Source organism: Vipera berus (genome assembly GCF_964194415.1).
Source record: "Vipera berus genome assembly, chromosome: 7".
Taxonomy (NCBI): Eukaryota; Metazoa; Chordata; class Lepidosauria; order Squamata; family Viperidae; genus Vipera; species Vipera berus.
In genome coordinates, this window is record NC_138209.1 from 61,936,832 (window position 1) to 61,943,532 (window position 6,701).

The following is a 6,701-nucleotide window of genomic DNA, read 5'->3' on the forward strand; positions in this document are numbered from 1 at the left end:
GCAGTCTATAATCTCAAAATATAATATGCAATTTTAATGTCTCTATTTAGAGACCAACCATATAATCTGAAACAGAAGAACTCCATGTTTTCCAGAGCCATAAAAATAGGCCTTAACAATTGAAATTGCACAGTAAAAAAAACCACAGGCAAAACAGTTTTTGAAAGAAAGCTTTGAATCCTACAGATTTTTCAAGATCTGCAATTTCAGCTATCCCACAAATAAAATACAGTTGTCTGGACATTTAGCAGTAAGATGACTCTAGTTATCTCCTTGAATACATATTTGTGGGATCTTTCACCTTAGTAAAGCCATGCTGCTCAAATAATGGTGCAAGGTCCATAGCTTAATACATTTGCTAGTGAGGGCCTAGGGCAGGGGTAGGCAACCTCGGCTCTTTTATGACTCATGGACTTCAATTCCCAGAATTCCTGAGCCAGCATAGCTGAGCATAGCTGGCTCAGGAATTCTGGGAGTTGAAGTCCATGAGTCATAAAAGAGCCGAGGTTGCCTACCCCTGGCCTAGGGGTTAAGAGAAGTTTTTGTAATGAGGTGGACATAGAAATGGCCAGTTATGGAGCAACTTGAAAATGGATTCCTTCTTTGAAAACCTTTTTGTTAGGTTACAAATCTCCCTCCCATTCTGGCCATTTTTCTTTCCAAAATTATGCAGATGCTATTTTTTCAATTTGTCCTTAAGTGACTGAGAGTATGAATACATTATTTTACTCATCTTAATTCCATGTATTTAAAAATATTATGTGTTAACAAAGTATATGGGCTTTCATACAATTTTCCTGTAACATCAATGGAAAGATCAAGAGGACACATGCTAAGGAATTCTTCAACTAGCCCTATGATTGTTTTATCGTAAAATAACAAGACTGCCTGTTACTTTAGCACAGCTTCGACTCCTAGCCATCAAGAAAATGAGAAGCAGCAGTGTTTTCCAGAATCATTCAGAGAGGCTGAATTTAAGGTTCTATAACCCTCCAATAAACAGGCAATAGAATTCCAGTACACCTGGAACTAGTAGGGTAAATCACAGCTGGTGTAAACTTTGATTATTTAATATAGTTCTTAATAACACTTGAATAAAGTAAACATTAGAGGGATGCGGTGGCTCACTGGGTTAGGACGCTGAGCCTGTCAATCAGAAGGTTGGCAGTTTGGCGGGTCGAATCCCAAGTGCCGCGTAACAGAGTGAGCACCTGTTACTCGTCCCAGCTTCTGCCAACCTAGCAGTTCGAAAGCACATAAAAAATGCAAGTAGAAAAATAGGGACCACTACGGTGGGAAGGCAACAGCGTTCTGTGCGCCTTTGGCATCCAGTCATGCCGGCCACATGACCACGGAGACGTCCTCGGCCAAGCGCTGGCTCTTCAGCTTTGAAACGGAGATGAGCACCGGCCCCTAGAGTCAGAAACGACTAGCATGCATGCGCAGGGGAACCTTTACCTTTACCTTTTACCTTAAAGTAAACGTATGTATTAGACCTTATGTAATATCTAAATAAGCAGAATTAATGTTGTTGTTGTTGTTAGTTGCGAAGTCATGCCCGACCCATCGCAACCCCATGAACAACGTTCCTCCAGGCCTTCCTGTCCTCTACCATCTTCTGGAGTCCATTTAGGCTCACACCTACTGCTTCAGTGACTCTATCCAGCCACCTCATTCTCTGTTGTCCCCTTCTTCTCTTGCCCTCAACCTTTCCCAGCATTAGGGTCTTCTCCAATGAGTCCTTCCTTCTCATTAGGAAGGAATTGCAGATCTTGAAAAATCTGTAGGATTCAAAGCTTTCTTTCAAAATAGTTTTTGAAAGAAAGCTTTGAATCCTACAGCTTTTTCAAGATCTGCAATTTCAGCTATCCCACAAATAAAATACAGTTGTCTGGACATTTAGCAGTAAGATGACTCTAGTTATCTTCTTGCAGAATTAATAGAGTAACTTAAAAACTTTGCAAAATTGCTTTTAGAAATAAAACAATCTCAATATATTTAAAGCAACAAAAGCATTAAAATCTGTAAGTTGTCTCATCCAGCAAGAAGAAATATGCCTGAAAACAACATGCACAAATTCAGCATAAACTTCCTTTGATCCACCCGATTGTTAAATAAACTAACTTTCTTTCTTTCTTTCTTTCTTTCTTTCTTTCTTTCTTTCTTTCTTTCTTTCTTTCTTTCTTTCTTTCTTTCTTTCCTTCCTTCCTTCCTTCCTTCCTTCCTTCCTTCCTTCCTTCCTTCCTTCCTTCCTTCCTTCCCTTTCTGCTTGATAGCCTATTTGCCAACCCTCTGCCAGATCTCTCCTTCTTCGGAAGGGCTTTCAAGCAGCATAGAGCTGGAAGGGACCTTGGAGGCCTTCTAGTCCAGCCCTTTGCTCAAGCAGGAGACCCTATACAATTTCAGACAAGTGGCTGTCCATTCTCTTCTTAAAAACCTCAAGTGATGAAGCATCCACAGTGTCTGAAGGCAAGCTGTTCCACTGGTTAACTGCCCTCACTGTTAGGAAGTTTCTCCTTAATTCCAGGTTGCTTCTGAAGGAAGACCCCGCCCCTCAGATAGAAGAAGAAATTTGGAGGCAGAAAGAAAATTTAATCACAGCAGTTTAAATCTTTCCAAAGTACACATAAGCCCTCCCCCCCCCCGAAAAAGAATTAATTAAATCACGAGTCCTTTTTAAATTAAAACAAACACCCTGTCTAGCTCATTTTCAGAACCCACAGCCTCAGACGAACCCAAGTGCAAACAAACAGCTACAAAGTATCAACTTGAACAAACATTGAAGATAAGCTTAACCACAGGAATGCAGGACCGGCTACCGGCAATTAAGACTGACAGGATTAGAACAGAAACACAGAAAAATACATAAAATTAATGAAACACATCAGATTCTTTCCTGAGACAGAGATTAACTTTTAACCTTTTTTCCTAAACAAGATCGGATAAAGAAACTAGCCCATCAATAGACACTGCTCCACGAATCAGGAATGACAGTTTGAAAACTCAGAAATTCAATGAATCAAAATTGACCATTTTGAAAACCCTGGAAAGTGTTTGGAGACCACTCTTTCTAGCTAGCCAAGAAACCTTGCTGAATGTCACTCATCCTAGTTTCTTGCCATTAAAAGACTTCTTTCTGGCAGCTCGGCTTCAATTCAATTCCAAAGCGCTGATCGTTGTGTCCTAGCTGGAAGAATCCCCAATGGAGGGGCTCTTTCCTCTCCACTTCTTTCTTTAATCAGTTTCCAATAATTGTTTCTTGTCCTGCTTTCTGGTGCTTTGGAGATTTGACCCCCTCTTCTTTGTGGCAGCCTCTCAAATACTGGAATATTGCCATCATGTTCCCCCCTAGTCCTTCTTTTCTCTAGACTGGCCATTCCCAAATCCTGAAGCCATTCTTCATATGTTTTAGTCTCCAGCCTTTAATCATCTTAGTTGCTCTTCTTTGCGCTTTTTCAAAGTCTTTTTTGTAATGTGGTGACTAAAACTGGATGAAGATGTGGCCTTACTAAGGCTTTATGATTTCCAGGAAGAGGGCCAACAGGTGGCATGCCTGGGGAGAGATCTCTGAAGGATTTCTTCCTGGAATGCAGCTCTTCAACCTTTTAACTGAAGGGACTGGCATTCCTTTGGTTTTTAACACCCACCTGGTCAGTGTGGGTCAAAGAACGTTTCCTCAGAGACTTCCGGTTTGTCACGTAGCCGCTATGGATGGCTGGGAGACTTGCTCTCTTTCCCCCGTTCAGTTTCCCATTGCTGGGGGGGTTCCTGAAAAGGGCTGAAATTTGCCCCAAAGAGGTGACCAGCAAGGAGGGGCACTCATTGGATCATGGGGGAGTTGCAGCAGGACTTTCAGCCCTGTTAGGCCTGGCAATCCCTCCAAACTGGCGGACAAAAGGACCGACCATTATGGCTTGTTCCTCGGCTGTGAACAGCTGAAGTCACATTTTCCACCAGGCAACTCTTAAAGCAGCACGGAAGAGACTGGGTGAGATTTACCTCTTTTACACCCTAATTACTTTCTGTACCTCCTTAAGCTGCTAAGCATTTTCCCCCCTGTGGTGAGGCAAGGGGAACTTTTGCCCTCCCTCCAGAAAGAGTGGCGACTAAATACCCAGGGGTGTTTTAAACGTTGAAAAAGTAACTGAATCCCAATTGGAACTTTATTTCTCAAAGCATGTGGATTGAAAAATCTCTTATTTTCTATTTTTCATTGTCTACTTCTGTTGGAAATCTGGATTCTTTCTTATGAAAAAAAAAGAAACACTGAAAAGATTAAGACAACTTTGGGACTCAAAGGGAAACTTTAAAAGGGGCCTGGCTGACTGCCCAGGGAAATAGATAAGATACATAACCTTGAGAACTTTGAAACAACAGCTGTGAAAGGCTTTGTGTTTCCTACCTAGAAAAAACAAAATCTCTCTTTTGGATTTTCTAAGTGTAAAGCCTTTAGCTTAAAATACCAATATGGAAGAAGACCAGGAACAATATTTATTTATGGATGAAGATCAACAAACTCTCGCTATGTTAAAAACACTAATCCAAATTCTTACCACAACCAATGAAATACTAAGAGGCTATGGGAAGGAACAAAAAGACAGCCCAGATATGAAAGCCCAAACTTTGACTACAACTAAAGAATCATCTATACAAAATACAATAGAAAAAAATGAAACTTTCAAGTACGATGACAGAAGAATCTACTATTAAACAAATATTGATATTTGAAAATCCAGAAAAGATATTGACAACTTGGAAAAAGGAAAAGGTTTCTTATACAACTCAGAAGGAACTAGAGGATCTAGAAAAAGAACAGTTGGATGAGAAGACAAACAATTGAGAACAACTACATCGATATGGAAAAATAAAGAGACAACCCACTAGACCTACAAGTCCTCTCAAAAAAAATGGTGATTGGATGGTTTTGCCAACATCAATTAATATATGTGATATTACAAGGAGATTGGTTCAATAACCCAAAAACAAGGACATGGAAGATGATTTGGCAAAGGAAAAAAGCCAGAATAAGATTCAAGAAGAATGGAGTTTCGACCATCTTATTGAAATCTGAAACAGAATGTACTTAAATAGATAAGATGTGTATGTTGAATACAAGACATTGTTATGAACTGAGATAAAGAAAAAATTGGTCATTAAAATTTAGCCAATGTCAGTTGACATGGACGTCTGGAGGATGGCTCCTGTCTTCCACGTCCAGTTTTGCATTGCTGGGGGGGTCCTAAAAGGGCTGAAGAGCCGCCTTGGAGGGGCGACCAGACAGAAGGAGCTTTTGCAGAAACGTGGGAGAGCTGCAACCCCACCGTTAGTGCCTGCATTCCCTTTGTACTGGCAGATGAAAGACAGGCCATAGGAATATGGCCAGTTACTAGGCTGCAGACAGCCGAAGTCAAACTTACCATCAGGCAACATTAAAGCAGCATGGAAGAGCTGGGGGTAAGATTCCTCTCTTATACCTTAATCTTCTTCTTTTCACCTAAATAAGCTGCTAAGTACCTTTCCCCCCTGTGGAGAGGGAGGGGGAAATTCAACCCTCCCTTCAAATAAGTGGCGAGCAAGCCCAAGGGTGTTTTTTAAAAAAATGTTGAAAAAAGAAACGGACTAAAAGAAAAGAATTTTCAAAGTACTTGGGGGACACCCAGTGGCTAAACCTGAAATTGCAATCTAACTTTCTCTTTTAAAAAAAAATCAAGAAAATATTCAAGAAAAACAAGATAAGATTAACCTTGAACACCAGATGTGAAACTTCACTATGGAAGAGTTTCAAAAACAAATCCATGCTATGTGGGAAATATCTTACCAAACCTATCTGTTCCTTTCTACAGCTGGTGATGAAATAAGAGCTTTTGGAAAAGAATTAGAAAGCATCTCGAGGAAACAAACTGAAACTGTGACTACAACTAATATTTTATTGGGACAGAATTTAACAGATGAAATTGAACAATCAAATACATTGGCAGAAGATTTCAATATTCAACAAATACAGACTGTTGAAGATTATTATGGAAAACAGGTGAAAGAAAATTTATTCAGACCAGGACAATTATATCAAGAGGTGAAAATAATGAGAAGATTTGGAGCTCTTAACAGACTCCTCAATTCCTCAAAAGTGGTGACTGGAGGGCCACTTCAATATGCTATAACAACACAAGAAAGCTTTGATGACCTTGAGGCAAAGAAGCGAAAAATGACATGGCAAAGGAAGAAAGCAAGAATAAGACTGAAGAAATATAGACATTTTTAAGAGGCCTGAAATAGATAATACCAAAATAGACAGGATTGTATTTGGATTACGAGAGATTGTGTTGATGAGTAGATAAAAATACTGACCAATTAAAAAATAAAAAATAAAAATAAAATACAGATGTATGAATATTAACATTGAAATATTGAGTTCTTTAAATGATATGAATTAAGATGTATATATGTTAAAAATGATAGAATGTAACTAATATACATGGATCTAGTGACATGAGAGGATGTATTAAATGTTGAAACGGAAGAAATTTTGGTTAATTTTTAATATGTGGAAACTATGTATGAGAAACAAGAATATTATATTGTCCTCCCCCTCTTTCTCCTCCTTGCAATTGGTATTCTAATGACTACTATTCTAATATTGTACTACTAATATTGATATGGAAATGAGATAAATTAGAAGTGTATTACATTATTAGGTATTG